The sequence below is a fragment of the Hyperolius riggenbachi genome, chromosome 10 (assembly GCF_040937935.1).
Source record: "Hyperolius riggenbachi isolate aHypRig1 chromosome 10, aHypRig1.pri, whole genome shotgun sequence".
Classification (NCBI taxonomy): domain Eukaryota; kingdom Metazoa; phylum Chordata; class Amphibia; order Anura; family Hyperoliidae; genus Hyperolius; species Hyperolius riggenbachi.
Window position 1 is genome coordinate 218,839,705 of NC_090655.1, and position 20,465 is coordinate 218,860,169.

Below are 20,465 nucleotides of genomic sequence, written 5' to 3' on the forward strand. Positions count from 1 at the left end.
ACTTCATAGTAGAAAATCTTATTTCTCAGCATCAACATGGGTTTACTAAAGACAGGTCCTGTTTGACTAACATGCTCAGCATTTATGAGGTAGTGAATGCTAATATGGATATTGGGAATGCTGTAGATGTGATATACTTGGACTTTGCAAAGGCCTTCGACACTGTTCCCCACAAAAGTCTGGTGCAAAAGTTGAGGATGCAAGGACTGGGGAAGAGTTTGTGTGCATGGATAGGGAACTGGCTAATGGACAGAAAACAAAGAGTTGTGGTCAATGGATCGTACACAAAATGGGAGACTGTTAGCAGTGGGGTCCCACAGGGGTCTGTTCTGGGTCCAGTGCTCTTCAATTTATTTATTAATGACCTAGTAGATGCAGTAGTGAGCAATGTTGCTGTTTTTGCAGAGGATACAAAATTGTGCAGAATCATCAACTCTCAGGAAGATAGTGTCATATTGCAACAGGATCTAGATAGGATGGCTATATGGGCACATACATGGCAGATGAAAATCAATGTTGACAAATGTAAAGTCATGCATTTTGAACGTACTAATGGTCTAGCACCATACAAAATAAATGGGATACAGTTGGGGACATCAAACTTGGAGAAGTACTTAGGAGTACTCATTGACAACAAGTTAAATAATCGTACTCAATGCCAAGCCGCTGTAGCTAAAGCTAACAAAATTTTGGGATGCATTAAAAGGGAAATAAAAACTCGAGATGCTCGCATAATATTGCCCCTGTTTAACTCTCTAGTAAGGCCACATCTGGAATATGGAATTCAGTTCTGGGCACCACATTACAAAAAAGATATTGCAGTTTTAGAGCAGGTGCAGAGACGAGCAACAAAATTGATATGTGGGATGGAGGGTCTCACTTATCAAGAAAGGTTAGATAAACTGGGTTTATTTCGTCTAGAGAAAAGACGCCTTAGAGGGGATCTAATTAACATTCCCTAGGCCTTCTCTAAGGACTAGAGGACATGATCTGCGCATGGAGGAAAAACGTTTTAGCCATTTATTTAGGAAAGGGTTCTTTACAGTAAGAGTGATTAAGAGTGATTAAGATGTGGCCTCATTGCCACAGGAAGTCGTTATGGCAAACTCTATACCTGCATTTAAAGGGGGCTTAGATGCTTTCCATGCGTTGAAAGACATCCATGGCTACAATTACTAGGTAATGCCTAATGATGTTGATCCAGGGATTTTATCTGATTGCCATCTGGAGTCGGGAAGGAATTTTTCCCTTTAGGGGCTAATTGGACCATGCCTTGTAAGGGTTTTTTCGCCTTCCTCTGGATCAACAGGGATATGTGAGGGAGCAGGCTGGTGTTGTACTTTATACTGGTTGAACTCGATGGACGTATGTCTTTTTTCAACCAAAATAACTATGTAACTATGTAAGGCGGATGGGGTACAATAGCAGAAGACCCCACTGGGTATCACTCATCTTCACTACAAATAGGAAAACCGGCTACAATTTGCACAAGCTCACCAAAATCAGACAGTTGAAGACTGGAAAAATGTTGCCTGGTCTGATGAGTCTCGATAAGAGTCAGAATTTGGCGTAAATAGAATGAGAATATGGATCCATCATACCTTGTTACCACTGTGCAGGCTGGTGGTGGTGGTGTAATGGTGTGGGGGATGTTTTCTTGCCACATGGGCTACCTGAGCATTTTTTAGACCATGTCCATCCCTTCATGACCACCATGTACCCATCCTCTGATGGCTACTTCCAGCAGAATAATGCACCAGGTCACAAGGCTCAAATCATTTCAAATTGGTTTCTTGAACATGACAATGAGTTTACTGTACTAAAATGCCCCCTACAATCACCAGATCTCAAACCCAATAGAGCATCTTTGGGATGTGATGGAACGGGAGCTTCGTGCCCTGGATGTGCATCCCACAAATCTCCATCAACTACAAGATGCTATCCTATCAATATGGGCCAACATTTCTAAAGAATGCTTTCAGCACCTTGTTGAATCAATGCCACGTAGAATTAAGGCAGTTCTGAAGGCGGAAGGGGGTCAAACATCGGATTAGTATAGTGTTCCTAATAATCCTTTAGGTGAGTGTACATCTTCTCTTATCTCCGTGATGTCACTGAAAATTATTACTAGGAAGGTGAGATGCCAACCATAATCTATGGCAGATGTAGGGGGAACATTAGAAAACTGGCAAACAAGGCACCACAGTTATGTAAGTCTCTTGTATGGCAATTACTCCAAGAGGGATGATCAGGATAGTGACAGGTGTATTATGACCTTCTCTGTAACAAATTATGTCCACCTCGACCTCTGCTCTGCTCAATATATAACAAGAATGACACAATTACCTCTTCCAACAATGTCTCCAGTCCCTGCATGTCTCTTGTATGGCAATTACCACAAGGGGGATGATCAGGATAGTGAAAGTAAATGAGAACCTAAAAAAAATAATCAGCCAGATACTTACTGTATTTTTCGCCGTATAAGACGCACTTTTTCTCCCCCAAAAATAGGGAGAAGAAGTCCCTGCGTCTTATACGGCAAAGGCAGGGAATTCCCGACTTACGAACGCCCGCCGCTACGAACCGCTGACCCGCCGCCACGTCGGGGATTCCCTGCCTTTCAGTGCCTGCTTGCGTGCCTGCCTTCCTCCCTCCCTCCCGCTCGAGTTTTCTGATGCCCCGTCCCCGAGTGTCAATAGCCGCAACTTACCTTTAACATGCTCCAGCGCCGATCCCAGATAATTGCGCTGCCCCCCGCTAGCATGCGCTCCCTCCCCCTTGCGGATCTGGCCCCCCCGGGTGTGTGAATCAGTAGCGGCAGCTTACCTCCACAATGCACCCGCGATGAATGGAGACATCCCTCTCCCCGGCACTTCGCGCTCTAGTGACTGGCTTGAACTGTGCGTCATCAGTTCAAGCCAGTCACTAGAGCGCGAAGTGCCGGGGAGAGGGATGTCTCCATTCATCACGGGTGCATTGTGGATAAAGTATAGAGAAACCGAGAGCCCAATATAGTGTAGTATGTTAAGCATAAATGAAATAAAGGTTATCGTGAGAAAATTATACTCACAAACATGGGTTACCACAAAGGCAACCACTGTATAGGCAGGTGAGGAGATTAGACCTGTCCTCACTCAGGGATAAGAAGTCGCTCTCTGTAGATGCGAAAGGGGGTAGATCACCCCTCCACCAGGGGTGGACACGGTATAGCAGTAGGAGAACAGAGGCGCCAGCAGGATAAAAGCGGATAAAAATTTTAAAATTTGCTAGGAGGAAGTGGTGGACTTACCTCCATAAAGCAGACACGAAAGACTGTCTGAATAGTAGCAATCACATTTATTAAATAGTACTGTGCCTGCTTGCGTGCCTGCCTTCCTCCCTCCCTCCCGCTCGCCTCTGTTCTCCTACTGCTATACCGTGTCCACCCCTGGTGGAGGGGTGATCTACCCCCTTTTGCATCTACAGAGAGCGACTTCTTATCCCTGAGTGAGGACAGGTCTAATCTCCTCACCTGCCTATACAGTGGTTGCCTTTGTGGTAACCCATGTTTGTGAGTATAATTTTCTCACGATAACCTTTATTTCATTTATGCTTAACATACTACACTATATTGGGCTCTCGGTTTCTCTATACTTTATCCACAATGCACCCGCGATGATTGGAGACATCCCTCTCCCCGGCATTTCGCGCTCTAGTGACTGGCTTGAACTGATGACGCACAGTTCAAGCCAGTCACTAGAGCGCGAAGTGCCGGGGAGAGGGACGTCTCCATTCATCGCGGGTGCATTGTGGAGGTAAGCTGCCGCTATTGATTCACACACCCGGGGGGCCAGATTCGCAAGGGGGAGGGAGCGCATGCTAGCGGGGGGCAGCGCAATTATCTGGGATCGGCGCTGGACCATGTTAAAGGTAAGTTGCGGGTATTGACACTCGGGGACGGGGGATCAGAAAACTCAGGTGGGAGGGAGGAAGGCACACGGAGAAGGCAGGGCGGCACAGGAGGACACATGGGGGGACAGAGGTAACATGAGGGGCAAGTGAGGACACATTGGGGGCCACAGGAGGACATATGAGGTGGGCAAAGAGGCGACATGAGGGGCAAATGAGGACATATTGGGGGCCACAGGTGGACATATGGGGGGCACAGAGGTGACATTAGGGGCAAATGAGGACACATTGGGGGCCACAGGAGGACATATGGGGGGCACAGAGGTGACATGAGGGGCAAATGAGGACACATTGGGGGCCACAGGAGGGCATATGGGGGGCACAGAGGTGACATGAGGGGCAAATGAGGACACATTGGGGGCCATAGGAGGACATATGGGGGGCACAGAGGCGACATAAGGGGCAAATGAGGACACATTGGGGGCCACAGGAGGGCATATTGCTGGCACAGAGGTGACATGAGGGGCAAATGAGGACACATTGGAGGCCACAGGAGGACATATGGGGGGCACAGAGGCGACATGAGGGGCAAATGAGGACACATTGGGGGCCACAGGAGGACATATGGGGGGCACAGAGGCGACATGAGGGGCAAATGAGGACACATTGGGGGCCACAGGAGGACATATGGGGGGCACAGAAGCACACATGAGGGGGCACATAAGGACACACAGGACACAAGGAGGCACAGGAGGACACATGGGGGCACAGGAGGACACATGGGGGCGCAGGAGGACACATGGGGGTGCAGGAGGACACATGGGGGCGCAGGAGGACACATGGGGGGCACAGGAGGGCACATGGGGGGCACAGGAGGGAACATGGGGGGCACAGGAGGACACATGGGGGGCACAGGACGACACATGGGGGCACAGAAGGACACACAGGACACATGGAGGGCACAGGAGGACACATGGGGGCACAGGAGGACACACAGAAGGAAAGCACAGGAGCACACATTAGGACACACAGAAGGACATGTACAAGACGCTCCTGGAATATGGACGCACCAGGTTTAGTATTTTTTTCCCCTGGTTTTTGCCCTCCAAACTTGGGTGCGTCTTATATTCCGGAGCGTCTTATACAGCGGAAAATACGGTACCTAAGGAGAGGAAAGTCTCTCGATCCTATAGAGCAGGGCTAGGGAACCTATGGCTCGGGAGCCAGATGTGGCTCTTTTGATGGCTGAATCTGGTTCACAGACAAATCATACTCACAAAAACTGATTTTTACAAAATTGCTAACAGGAATTATCTCCAAATAGGACGTTAAAACATGGGGAAATCTAAGGCGCATGCGCGGGCTTCCCTGAGATGGCCGCCTAAGAGAGGAGCTCTCATCTCACCGCTGCCAGAAGCCATCACAGCGCGGCTCCACCTCGTTCCTCCTGCAGACACCCTCGTGAACAGAGGGATATGGCTGGCAAAGCTCCCACTAAGCCCGGAACGGCTGCAGGCACGATGGACAGATTCCTCTGTCCTCCCTCCCAAGATGGCGCCGATCCATCCGCCCAGCCACAGTCAGGAGCTGGATCTCAGCAAGGTAACGCGGAAAGAATCACTGCCACATTATTAGAGGCTACTTTACAGAGGCATTACGAGACTATGCACTCATCTGTAAGGCTTGGTGGTGTATTCTCCACAGTCAGCATGCAACGCATGAGCGGACGTGGAGGAGGTACACACACTAGCACAAGGAAACAGGCTATCCCTAGTATAGTGGAGGGGAGGACTGACTCCAATAGGAGATTGTGGCGCACAGAGCCGGTGCAGATCCGACAGCCACAAACAATACTTTCGCTATAACGTCTCAGCGCAAAGTAGCGCTGAGCGCATAAACCAGAACTGAGGAGATCAGGACAGGTAGACAGAATGAACGCTTGCTAGCTAGCCGCTACTTAGTGCCAGCAAGCGTCCACAACAAGACAGACTGGAATGAGGCAGCCAATGCGTTGCAGCGATGGCGTGCCTCACAAAGACAGGACAGGATAGTCAGGAAATAGCAGGATCAAGATAGATGAACGTAACACAGACAAATATACAATAAGTATGTTTTCCTAGCGTATTACAATTACAGCTATCAATGAAACTATTTGTAACGTCTGACTAACATATGTATATATCGGCAATGAACCGATATATGACATAAGCAGGAACACTGACTAGGACTGGAGTAATACAGGGAACAGGACTCAGAAGGATTCGCTATCTCTTCGCAGAGATGAACGCAATCCACAAATGGTAACAGAACAGGATTCAGAAGGATTCGTTATCTCTTCGCAGAGATGAACGCAATCCACAAACAGAACCAGGAGCAGGGTAACTAACTCAGCACGGGTGATCACGATACGCGCAACCCACCAAAACGTGCTGAAAAGCTGACTAACTGCACACAGGATATAAACAGTTCGTGTACGTATACATCAGCGACACTGATGTATCAACGTAACACGAATACAAGGAAAATAATAAACGTGCTGGTATGCATATATATTGGCAATGAACCAATATATGATGCAAAGACCAGCAAAGTATCTTTAGAACAAGAAACACGATCTGGGGCTGAAGCAACAGCAAGACGGGCTTAAACTGAAGCTATGGTAACCCGAGCAGTCCTGCAGGAAGCAGATCTTTATACTGAGGTCATCCAATGGGAGCAGACATGCAAATTCCCACACAGGTGAATGATAATCAGTCACAAGCTGACATCAGGGAAAGGCAGACAAAGCTATGCAGCTTGCATGGAAAGAGATCAGAACTGCCTGAGCTGCAGCACTACTACTTCCAGCAATACCTGCTGCAGCAGCGATCATGACATCATCACTTCAGTCTTTGATCCTAACAGCAGTAAATGAGCTGAAGGCAGAAATAAATGATATTGGGACTCGCACAAACGCACTGGAATCCAAAGTGGACTCTATTGCACTCAAACAAGCTAACATGGAGGACGATCAGCGTGTAATGTCCTCCGACTTACAAAGTCTCCGCTCTGCTCATGAGGATTTAGAGAACAGAGAACGCAGGCAGAATGTACGCGTGAAAGGTATCTCCATGAAAGTTACTAATGACACTCTTAATGTACACTTATTGGAACTTTTTTCTACAACTGTTCCTGACCTTCCCCCTGAGCTCTGGAGAATGTACAGGGCTCATAGGGCCCTGGGCGAGAGACAGACCACAGCAGGCAGGCCAAAGGACGTTGTCATCCGCTTACATTACTATGAAGCTAAAGAAGCACTATTTAAAGCTCTAAGGAATATCCCAAAGCTAGATTTATTTATAATGATCTCTCCCTAATAACCCTCGCCAAACGCAGGTCTCTCAGACCAGTCACCCAACTACTCCGTGAAGCAAAGATTCCCTACCACTGGGGATTCCCCTTCAGACTATCCGCAACCAAAGGAGGAATGACTTTCTCCCTAACTGACATTGACAACGCAGATTTCTTCCTTAAACAAATGGGCCTGAGACTACCTCCTAACTACGCATCCCCCAATCACAGATCTCCGGAAGCATCTCCCCCGCGCAAAGTCCGCCATATCTCCGAGTGGACCAAAGTCCCTCTTCGTAGTTTCTCATCTCAAGCTGCCCCAGAAAACATGGACGCACAAACCACCTGAATAAAAAGCAACTGCTACAGGAAAGATCATCATTTTACTATAACACCTATCTCCTCGTTAAGGAGGCCTACTGCATACTCAAACCTTGATGTGCTTTATCTCTTAACTTTCAAAGGAATACTTTCCCCCAGATGTCTGACTTCATATATATCAACCATAATCAGTAATGTTATGCTTCTCAACCTATGATATGTTGATTTCTAGGCCTGTTTTCAATGTTGTGCATATTACTAGTTTTTAGTCTGTTGCTGAGAAATAAGACCTTCGATATCCCAGGAGGCTATATACGCTAGCTCCGGCCCTTGGGTGGGCACTCGGAGACCCAGCATGCTCCTCAGGAGGCTTCCCCGATCGGGGGGTTATCTGTTTCCCCAGAGCCCCCCTCTCTGGGCATCCTCAATTGGGTGGTGTAATTATGCCGCCCTGACATGTAGCCACGTTTTTTACAGTGGCAACCGCATTGTTTTTTTGTTATATATTGTTTTGTGTTTAACCCCCTTGGCGGTATGAAAAATACCGCCAGGGGGCAGCGCATCAGTTTTTTTTTAATTTTTTTTTTTTTAAATCATGTAGCGAGCCGAGGGCTCGCTACATGATAGCCGCTGCTCAGCGGCATCCCCCCAGCCCCGCCGATCGCCTCCGGCGATAGGCGATCAGGAAATCCCGTTCAAAGAACGGGATTTCCTGGAGGGCTTCCCCCGTCGCCATGGCGATGGGGCGGAATGACGTCACCGACGTCAGCGACGTCGGGACGTCATTGGGAGACACGATCCACCCCTCGGCGCTGCCTGGCACTGATTGGCCAGGCAGCGCTCGGGGTCTGGGGGGGGGGGGCCGCGCGCCGCACCGGATAGCGGCGATCGGGCGCGCGGCGGCGGCGATCGGGGTGCTGGCGCAGCTAGCAAAGTGCTAGCTGCGTCCAGCAAAAAAAAAATTAAGTAAATCGGCCCAGCAGGGCCTGAGCGGCACCCTCCGGCGGCTTACCCCGTGTCACACACGGGGTTACCGCTAAGGAGGTTAATATATAGTTTATGGTTCACCACAGCAATTATTTGCTCTAATATAGGTCGGTTCCCATTCTACCCCACTAAAGTCAACTCCCCCTCTTTCGACCATGGTTAGATGCTTTACAATTAATGCCAAGGGGCTTAACTCTCCACAGAAAAGACATGCTCTCCTTAACCACCCTGGCGTTCTGATTAAATCGCCAGGGTGGCTGCGGGAGGGTTTTTTTTAAATAAAAAAAAAACTATTTCATGCAGCCAACTGAAAGTTGGCTGCATGAAAGCCCACTAGAGGGCGCTCCGGAGGCGATCTTCCGATCGCCTCCGCCGCCCAGAATAAACAAGGAAGGCCGCAATGAGCGGCCTTCCTTGTTTTGCTTATATCGTCGCCATAGCGACGAGCGGAGTGACGTCATCGACGTCAGCCGACGTCCTGACGTCAGCCGCCTCCGATCCAGCCCTTAGCGCTGGCCGGAACTTTTTGTTCCGGCTACGCTGGGCTCAGGCGGCTGGGGGGACCCTCTTTCGCCGCTGCTCGCGGCGAATCGCCGCAGAGCGGCGGCGATCAGGCAGCACACGCGGCTGGCAAAGTGCCGGCTGCGTGTGCTGCTTTTTATTTCATTAAAATCGGCCCAGCAGGGCCTGAGCGGCAGCCGCTGGCGGTGTTGGACAAGCTGAGCTCGTCCAGACCGCTCAGCTGGTTAAAGATCTAAAGAGGTTGGAGGTAGATTTAGCAATGATACAAGAGACCCATTTTAAACAAACTGACCCCCCACGGTTCATTAGTAAGCTCTATACAGAAACATTTCTATCCTCGGGCCCTCAAAAAAAGGCTGGAGTAGCAATCCTGGTTAGAAAAGGTGTTCCTCTCCAAATTACTCGCACTATTACCGATTCACAGGGAAGGTACCTAATATTAAAAGGCTCTATGGCTGGAAAACCCATAACATTAGCTACAGTTTACATCCCAAATACTAATCAAACTTCCTTCCTCTCATCCTTTCTTTTAAAACTACAAAAGGTGACTGAAGGCGCGTTAATTCTAGGAGGAGACTTCAACCTAGCTTTTTCCTCTCATCTAGACAGATCTTCGACTTTAAACTCCTCCCCTCCCCTCTACACGAAAGAAATTCTAGACAATTCAGAGTTCTAATGAGAAAGCAGCAATTGCTCGATCTTTGGAGAATAGTCCACCCCAAATCTATAGAATTCACTTTTTTTTCCCCACCTCATGCCTCAAGCTCTAGACTAGACTACTTCTTTGCCCGTGCCTCAGTAGTTTCTATTCTCTCTAACTCTCAAATCCACCCGGTAGCCTGGTCTGACCACCAGGGAGTATCCATAGATCTCAACTGGTATGCTAACCCCCATAAGCCTCTCCACTGGAGACTCAATGAATCAATGCTCCAGGACAAAACTCTAATCTCCAAACTAAATGACGACCTTCAATCATTCTTCGCGACTAATATCCCCTCTGTCGAATCTTTTGGAGTGGTATGGGAAGCCCACAAAGCCTTTATTAGGGGCATACTAATAGCAGAAGGAACTAAGAGAAAACGTATGAATAGTTGTCTACTCCGCGACTTATATCAAAAACTTTCAGAGGCTCGAGACCTATTTAAGGGAAACTCTACTTCTGAAAACTTTGCTGCTATCCAAGCCCTAAAATTAGAAATTAAACAGATTCAACTTACTCAATTGGAGAAAAGTCTTCGCTGGACCAGACAACTAATCTTTGAAAGGGGCAACAAACCTCATACAATTTTGGCTAGGAAATTAAATCCCAAAAATTCACAAGCCCAAATATACTCTATGAAGGACTCTAAAGGTACCATTCATTATGACCCTTCTAAAACCGCTATTATATTCACTGATTACTACAAAGGCCTCTATGATCTCCCCAACCGCCTTCAGGATCCTTCCCAGTCCACTCGTATCTCTACCTTCCTAGACCCCCTAAACCTTCCTAAGCTCTCCGCCTCTCAACTAACCTCCTTAAACTCTCCTTTCACGATGGAAGAATTTGAAGAAATCTTCAAAAACCTCCCTTCCTCCAAAACCCCAGGTCCAGATGGTCTCTCATATAAATATTACAAAGTATTTAAACCTATCCTCCTTCCCCACCTAATCACCTTGGGCAATAAACTCCTATCGGGAAAGCAAACTCCAGACTCCTTCTTGAGGTCCCTGATCACAGTTATTCCTAAGCAAGGGAAAGATCCTTCGGTGCCCCAGAGCTATAGGCCCATATCGCTCTTAAATTCCGATCTGAAACTCATCACAAAAGCCATGGCCAACAGACTCAACCCCATACTCCTATCCCTCGTGAACAACGACCAAGTAGGCTTCATCCAAGGAAGACAAGCAGGAGACAATACTAGAAAAGCTGTAAACTTAATAGAACTCATGGGGGCCTCTCGGAGGCCTTCCGTACTCCTGAGTCTGGACGCGTAAAAAGGCCTTCTATAGGCTCTCATGGTCTTTTCTTTTTTCCCTCCTAGAACATCAAGGATTCTCAGGCCCATTCTATAATTTAATTAGATTCCTCTACTCTAAACCCACCACATCTGTTAAACTCCCTGCAGCCCCCCCTACTTTTTTCCCTATAAAAAAATGGCACAAGACAGGGGTGTCCACTCTCCCCTTTACTCTTTGCTCTCAGCATAGAACCCCTGGCTTGTGCCATTCGTAAAAACACTGACATTAAAGGGGTTGTCCAGGGTAAATGGGAACATAAAATCTCCCTTTTTGCTGACGACGTCCTGTTGACCCTGGCCTGGTCGACCCACTTATGACTCTCCCGACCCTTAAACGGGTACTCCGAGAATACGAAGAACTCTCTGGATATAAGCTCAATCATGACAAAACAGAAGCTCTTCCTATCAACATCCCTCCCCCTCTTCTTGAGACACTGCAGACATCCTACAACTTTAATTGGAAAAAACATTCCTTGAAATATTTAGGCATCTTCCTTACAACATCATATAACTCCCTATATAAGCATAACTTCCCCCAAATAATCCACTCTATTATTCAAGACCTCCATAAATGGACCAAATTTCATATTTCGTGGATAGGACGGCTATACTCAGTTAAAATGAACATACTACCCCGCATCCTATACCTATTCGAAACCCTACCAATAGCAGTCCCCTCCTCCCAACTGTCCCTACAACGGGAAATAGGCAAATTTATATGGAACCATCAGAAACCAAGGGTCTCCAAAAAAGTCATGATGGCCCTTAGGGATCAGGGGGGCTTAGGTCTACCCAACATAGCATTTTACTACAAAGCAGCTCATCTGCGTCAACTAACTGAATGGTCAGACTTCACAGTCAAAACCAAATGGGCACTGATAGAAGCTACCCAAGTTTTACCCTATTCACTGGCCTCATACTGTATATCTGGTCCGACAGATCTCACTCTCCTCCAACCTCTTTGGGCCTATCTTCTACCAGATTCACTATCCGCATCTGGTCTTCTATTCCTCCTGAAACCGGTCTGCAGGCCTCCCATAGACTAGTACCAATTCTGGGTAACCCCAAATTCAAACCAGGCCTTGAGCATAACTTCATGACACAATGGTACTCGAGGGGATACTTTCGGCTACAAGACTGGTTGCAAACTAACTCCACAAACTTAATAACTTACGATCAATTATGTGAAAAGTACCCCCCCTCACTTAAACTCCTCTTTGAGTATAATCAAATTATACATTTCTTGAGATCCTTAATCCCTAATCCTACCTCCATTAAACCTATAACGATCTTCGAGGACCTTTGTACTCACAAAGGGCATCAAAAGGGCCTTATTACTCAAATCTACTCCCTCCTGTGCACTAATTCATACTCTCTTTCTCCAAATCACGATTATATGACCAAATGGGAATCTTCCCTCTCCCGGCCTATCTCAAACAAAGACTGGGAATCCATTTGGCAGAATGCTAAAGACTCATCAATGTGCGTACAAATTAAAGAAAACATATACAAAATACTGTTCAGATGGTACTTAACTCCCGCTACCCTATCACGTATATACCCAGGCTCTTCGGATCTCTGTTGGAGGGGATGTGGGCTTAAAAGGTCAATAGAACATATTTTTTGGTTCTGCCCTCTTTTAGCTCCCTTCTGGAGTAAAATCCAAAATCTTATTTTTAAAGTCTTGGATATAACGATTCCCCTGGACCCCACCTTCATGTTACTAGGTAAATCTATCCCTCAAGCCCGCAAATTCGAGAGAATCTTAATAATACGCATCCTTACTGCAGCTCGGCTATCAATAGCCTCTAACTGGAAAAAAATAGCTCCCCCCGAACTACCTGATGTCATAGCAAAAATAAAATGGACTAAACTTATGGAACAGCTAACAGCCACCCTCAGGGACACTGAGGCCAGATTTGACAAGATATGGGGTCCATGGGAACTCTACCTGGATAATGGTTAATAAAATCAAAACTGTTCTCTCTGCCCCCCCTATATTACGAGGCCTGTCTTAAGTAAGCCACCTTGGCTCTGACCACCCCACTACCATCCGCTTAGACATGGGAACCGACCTGATATTAATATTCACCTCAAATACTGTTTTTGTTCTTATTTTTGTTCTTTTCAATGTTTTATCAGTTAATATCAGTCAAATGGACTTGAACAAATCCAGACGACTTAATGTTCTAGGTACGATCGATATTTCTACCCAATTTTTCCACATTCTAGGTATTCTCCCCACTGATCTCCAACCTCATCTAGGTTTACCTTCTTGAAACGGATATAAGAGACTTGAATACTCCATCGAATAAGGTCAATGACTCTATAATCCATACGGGTAAAACTATATCGTAATCACTTCCTAAAGTTATAAACAATCTGTTCACCTACGCATGTTCACCTACGCATACACCACGGTATTCTGTTAAAAAAGGAAAAATTGTACCATTCTATGTGCAGACATGCATTGTACCTGTTTATATAAGCTCTAGAATTCAATAAAAATAGTGTTACAAAAAAAAAAAAAAAACATGGGGAAATCTACATTCTATATATTTTTTCTCTCATTATTGATAGTAATGAGTGGTCTTAGTTTTGAATACATACTTACCTACAATACACTCCTTTTAATGCTAAAATTTGTGATGAACAATACCCTGATCCCAAATAATGAGTCCCATAGATCTGGGTAACATAACTGTTGGGAATCAGGAAATGTAGATTTCCCAAGCTTTCTCATGGAAATGACAAGAACAATAATATACTGGAGTATGAATATGGAGGGGTAATCCTGTAAGAGATGAGATGTGTTCTTGTGGAACCATCTGGCTCTCAACAGGAGCCTATTTTCAGTCCCAAGCACTAGTAATTCATTTATGTAGAAGGAACCGTCTCTTTTGGAGATGAGCCGGTTCATGTAAACGACTCATGAGTCGTTTCCCCGTGTGAATCGCTCTATACAGTAGTGTGGAATGAGCCGAAGAGACGCTGTTGTGATGGCTCCTATCAGGGAGCGTGATATGTTGCTCTAACTTAGAGCTGATTGGCTGGAGGGGAGGTGGCGACTTTAGCCCCAACGCGGTTGGGGGATCCACCAGGAACTGGGCAAGCCCGCTGAGCCAATCAGACACGCCGATTATCTGCGTTGAGAAAAAGATGCGTCTGAGACTTTCTCATGGGTTTCTGGTATTGTTATCTTATTAGGGGTGAGCCGCAGGAGATCATATTAGTCTGTGGACGCCTCTATGTGTATTTTACGGTGATTTTGAAACAATATTGAGCCCTATAGGCCTCCATATTGATTGGCTGAATTGAAGACTGACATACTTTCTGACCAATCAGTAAAGTCAATACTACTACAGGGGTGTAGTCTGTGAACACACCCCTGCTCATGTGACCAAAGGAGGTATAAAAGGGCCTCAGCATAGCCAGACCATATTAGGCTGCTGTCATGAGCGGACACGCTATATGACTCTCTATATGTTCTTTGTTTTAATGTAATTGCACCCTAGCACTTATTGCCCTTCACGTTGTTCCCTTGAAAAAGCTTCCGCCAGGAAGTGAAGCATGCTGGGTTGTATTTTTGGTGGGGGGTTTGTGTAATTGATTATTACTGCTGTGAACTGTAAAGGGGGGGGGGGGGGGGAGTAATGTATCTCCAGACAAATTTGACTATTAACCCCTAGTTCATTTACATGATAATTGATCATATCAGATGGTAGCCTACGTTAGACTTTTGTCTATTTTATGAATATTTTATTAAAAGTTATGTTTTAACATCCTATTTGGAGATCATTCCTGTTTACAGACAAATCAGTAGGGGTTCATTCACCAAGCTACTCTGCTCAAGCAGCGCAGCTTAGTGTGGCAACGCAAGTAAAATTTTCAAAGTAGGCACACTGCTGCTGTAACATGCACCACTAACTTACTCGCTCTCCCCCCAAAACGAACAGCTGCTTCACTTGTCCCACTCTGGACCCTGTCAGGTCCAGTGACTTTGTAGGACAAGATCCCCGCACTTTGATTAGCCCAATAGTGACAGGCAGCCTATTGGGCCAAAGTGCAGGGATCTCGTCCTACAAAGTGAATAAATCCCCAAGTCAGCTAGCTAATTGTACAAGCTGTTAGTCAGTATTTCTCCTGTCTGGCTCTCAGGGAAATTGCTGATGTTGCTGAAACCCAAGAGAAGCTGATGACGTGTCTGACACTTCCACTGCCTGGCGGATCAGCTGTATACACATCACCATGGCAACAGGGACAGCCTTCTGCTGGCATGCGCACTGTCCCAGTTTGAAACATATTGTATGGCTCACACGGATATACATTTTAAGATATGTGGCATTTATGGCTCTCTCAGCCAAAAAGGTGCCTGACCCCTGCTATAGAGCCTTCCCGCTCCTCTAACAGTCCCCGCATTCTAGCGCTGGCTCCCCCGGTAGCAGTATTTGACCAATTGGTCAAATACTGCTCTCTGTCACCAAATGAGGCTTTAGAAGAGGCTTAGAAGAGTCTTCGGGGAGTGTGAGTGCTCTGAAGACAGGCTACTCTGTACTGCGCCAGCAGTAGTGCGCTTACCCATGTAGTATGGAGCTATCCATCTTCGGGAGGACTCAAGCTCCAGAAGACGTCCTAAGCCTCCCGCAGGGGGGGGATTCAAATGGGGAGCCATCGCTTAAATGAGGATACTGGGAGAGGAGCGGGAAGGCTCTATAGGACCCACGACCTTCCCTCTCCTTAGGTAACTATCTGTTTTTTTAAGGCTACCATTAGCTTGAAAGGTATACTATGACCTCCTATGTAACAAACTATGTCCACCCCGACCTCTAGTTTGCTCAATATTTAATAAGAAGCACAAAATTACCTCTTCCAACGACGTCTCCTTTTCACCTCCTGCTCTGTTACATCACTTTTTCCTGTGGCACATCACTTCCTGTCTTTGGCTCCATTTACTTCTCGTTTGTGCGTTCCACCTGGGAGCGTTGAGATTGCCATCTTGTGGTGAATAGGCTAACTGCAGTCTGTTTGTGGAATCACCTGCGCTCAGCAAATATTATTATTATTATTATTATTAATATGATTGTAACAATAATAATTATTATTTCCCAGTTACTGGATATGCAGAGTTATAATATGGCCGTGGCTTCATAGTTACAGGAAGTGTCAGTTAAATAGTCAAAAGGAGAACTGGCACCTTTAAAATGGACCTGAACTCTTGCACGGGACAGAAGTAAAACAGAGAAATGCACCCTCTATGTATTTACAGAGTTTAGCCTGTCTAATTCTCCCTCATCTGTGACTAATCACCAGTGTAATTTGATCCCTCAGCTGTTTTAGCTGGGTGCATCGGTAGAGCAGCTAATATGTAAACACAGGATGTTGGCCCTATGTTTGCTTCCATTAACCTCCTTGCCGGTTATCCCGAGCTCAGCTCGGGGTAACCTGCATAGGAGGATTTCTCAGGCCTCGCTGGGCCAATTTTCCCCCAAAAAATTTTCCTCCACGCAGCTAGCACTTTGCTAGCTGCGTGTGTTACGCGATCGCCGCCGCTACCCGCCGATTCGCCGCTACCCGCCGAGCCGCCCCCCCCAGACCCCTGCGCAGCCTGGCCAATCAGTGCCAGGCAGTGCTGAGGGGTGGATCGGGATTCCCTCTGACGTCCCGACGTCATCCTGCCCCGTCGCCATGGTGACCGGGGAAACCTAGCAGGAAATCCCATTCTGAACGGGATTTCCTGCTTACTCTGATCGCCAGGGGCGATCGGAGTGGGTGGGGGGATGCCGCTGTTTAGCGGCTATCATGTAGCGAGCCCTGGGCTCTCTACATGATTTAAAAAAAAAAAGTGCTGTACTGCCCCCTTGCCGCGGGAATTGGACCGGCAAGAGGGTTAATGCAGGAATAGACACACTGCAGATTTATTACAGTATTTGTATCAAGGCGTAGCAAAGACATTTTTTCTTTAAAGGTTATTATGCTCTTGTTTATCTTTTATAGCAAAGAGGAAGTTCTGAGTTCAGGTCTGTTTTAAAGAAAATCTGCAACGAAAAAACCCTCCCTGGGAGATACTTACCTTGGGAGGGCGAAGCCTATGGATCCTAACGAGGCTTCCCCGGTCCTCCTCCTTCCCTTCGTTCAATTGCTGGGACTCCTGAAGAGCAGCAATGTAAATATTTACACTAGCAGCTCTCCGTTCGGTCCTTTGCCCCTGTGGAGTAGAGCGGATACGATCGGGTTCAGCTTTTTCCGCCTTACACGAAGGAAAAACCGCTAGTTCACCTGCGCAGGATTGCGGAGAGGTCAATATATCATCCCTTGTCAAACTTGTCGGGGGAGGTTTCAGGAGAGTCAGCACTGGATTCCTCTAAGCTTCAGAGGTCGGGGAAGCCTCAGAGGGACCCTGAGGCTTCCCCCTTCCGAGGTAAGTATCCCCCAGAGGGTTTTTTTGTTACATGTTCTCTTTAAGGGATTTCCAGTGATAGGATCAGAGCAGCACACAGTTAAAATGTACAGCTTAAACAGTCTTCTGTCAATGCCGCAATCTGTAAAGTATTGTATCAACATCTCCTGTGAAATGACAGCTCCAAATTCCTGCACTGAGAGGAGTGCTTGTTGGACTCAGGGGCCACAATACACCACAGAGGGTGGTAAAGCCTCAGCAAACAATTCAGCTGAACAATCTTCCCTCAGGAGACATTGCAGTGTGATCAGGTCGGTCTGCACCCCAGGGAGTGCTGTCTCTGTGATAGAATGTGATCCGCCGGGCGGATCGCTCAGAAACAGCCTTATCAGTCCACCGACAGACTGTACACACGCTGTACTGTCTGCTGAAAACCCGTCCAGCGGGAGGGGACGACGGACCCGTCGTTGCCTTTAGTACGGCGTGTGTACGAGGCTTTAGATTACAAATCATTTGCTTTGTGATTGCGTTAGAGTTAGTTTACTGCACAAGTGAAGTGATAGTGTGTAGTGAGTGGTATTTTAGAGACAGGGATTTCATACATTTAGCATTAGTAGTAGTTAGGGTCCAAGGATAGGGGACAGACTTGATCTGTGACTAATGCTTTTCTTGTCATGTGCAGCAGTGTGCCCCACCAGCTAGTCATTGTGCCCCCCAAAAATCTGAAGCTGGAGTTCTCATTGCATGTGATTGCTAGTTTGCCTTGCGACCAACTGAATGTCAAAACAGAACACTAACAAGAATAAGAATTTCACATGATTTGTCAGCATTCTCCCTCATCACAAGATAACAGAGGTCTCTGTAATACATCACTGAGTGCAAGCTGACATTTTTTTTTTTTTTTTACATTTTCACAAACTGAATTTTGCTTGAGAGATATAGAGATGGCCAGCTTGAAGCATGAATGCCACCCATCGGACACTAACTAGTGGAAACATTACACAAATGCAGCAGTTGTCTTGGCAGCGACTGTTTGGGGTAACTGAAGCAGCACAAATTGGCATCTTTCTGGCATCAACCTGTGACATCAGTGGTAGGAGGCTGGTAGTTGTTAGCGACTCACCTCTCATTCTTTCTTTTAAAAAGTGAGGCGACTGACATTATCTGGTGTCAGTTGTGATAATTTGTCCGTGACCACACCACCACCAGTACTGAAGGGTCTTCAGACAGATCACTGGATGCTGGGCAAAAAAGATCTTGAATCTCGCTCTTCCTCGGCTGCTCTTCTCTCTCAAGCTCGTCATTAGCTACTAATTAGCCAGAGGATCCAGTTCAAACTTAACCCTTACCTACAATGCTCTCCACAATCTCTCTCCCTGTACATATCCTCACTAGTTTCCAGATACCAACCCAATCACAATCTCAGATGTGCATATGACCTTTTGTCCTCCTCTAGAATTACCTCCTCGCATTAACATAAACAATATTTCTCACATGCTTCACCCTTTCTCTGGAATGCTCTTCCACAACACATCAGTCACTCTCCAACCTTTGATATTTTTAAACGCGAACTCAAAACTCACTTTTTCTGACAAGCATATGCTCTACTTTAGGCCAGTCTCCCTTTGACCTAAGGCCTAGTTGCACGTCTACTAGATATCCTAAAAACACACTGCCTCTAGGTATGAATATTGTATACTACCCCACCTCTTGCTCCCCCCTCCCCCATTCCTTTGACTGTAAGCTTGCAAAGGCAGGGCTCTCTCACCATTTTGTGCCTTTAAATTTGTTATACGTGTTTTTTTTTATTCATCATGTTACTTTTGTGACTTTTATTAACAACTAGTAGACCCAAGCCCATTAAAAAAAAACGGGCTCTAGGTCTTTTTCCGGTGGCCGCAGCTGCCAGTGCGCATGCTCGCAACCGCTGCGTGCCTGCACCCGCCCACCTGGCTCGTCCTCCCAGCTCCCTGGTCCCAGCTGTCCGTTACTGCGCACATGCGCAGTAACAAAAAACCTGGGACACAGGGACAGCTGGCTGCTGGACCGAGCGACAGTTAGGTTTTATTAGGTAGGATTTTGTATCAAGTCTATAGTTACCAATTTTGTATATTGGTGTATACCATTGTCTGTATTATTATGTACTCCATTTTTGTTATTTACAGTACTTTGTACAGCGTCACAGAATATGTTGGCTCTTTATATATCAATATTTATAATGGCTTGCTGTGTATTAATAATGGCATGATGTGGGCAAATGTCAGTCCAATTCACCCAAAACTGTAAGGGGCCACCATTGCCAATATCAACTGGGATATTTCCCCTTTGTAACTGGAACTGATAATGGTTGCCAGCAATTGGCGTTGTTGTTTTTTTTAATACTGTTGATATGGACATCCCTGCATTAGCACCACAATCTGCGCGCAGAAATTTGGAATAGGGGGCTCTGGGCTTATCCTCTTCACTAGTCCTCAAATACATGTCTTCCTCCTGTTTTAACCTCTTGGGTGTTTCCTTATGCCTGGACTGTTTTCATGAATTTGTATTTTTTATATATACCGTATTTTTCAGAAAATAAGACGCACCTAGGTCTAGAGGGCAAAAATCAGGGGGGAAAAAAAAACTAAACCTAGGTGTGTCTATGGTAGAGGGGGGTCTTATGGACACGCCCCCTAAAATGTCTCTATCCAAGTTACACTGCCTAGTTAAGCAAACTCCAGCTACACTTGTCATGGGCATGAGCCAGTAAAATATAGCTGGATAGCATTCTATAATGTTTATGCTTAAAGGTTTTATGCACAAATATATATATGGGTTTATTTCTCTAAGTACTGTATACCATTTATTCTTATATTCCTTTAAAAATGAATAGTCAGATGTACAGGATCTTCTAAAAAAATTAGCTGAAACTCTCATTTATGCTCCACGTGGGACTCTGCATAGGGAAGGAGGGAGGGAGGCACTTTGGGAGGGGACAGAGCAGCCTTTCAATTATCAGGTGCCTGCAGGCACGAGCCTAC

General features: G+C 46.3%; 1 protein-coding gene across 2 annotated transcripts in view; it reads right to left on the reverse strand.

Annotated features, from left to right (window-relative positions):
* Window positions 1-15,966, reverse strand: part of LOC137534515 (zinc finger protein 271-like) — a 49,949-nt gene extending 33,983 nt beyond the window's left edge. Inside the window, exon 1 of one of the 2 annotated variants that reach the window (XM_068256046.1) lies at window positions 15,913-15,966. The gene's annotated coding sequence lies outside the window, so the exon portion shown is untranslated. The remainder of the gene's footprint in view (window positions 1-15,912) is intronic. The other variant, XM_068256047.1, reaches the window with a different exon arrangement.
* Between the last annotated feature and the right edge of the window lie 4,499 nt (window positions 15,967-20,465).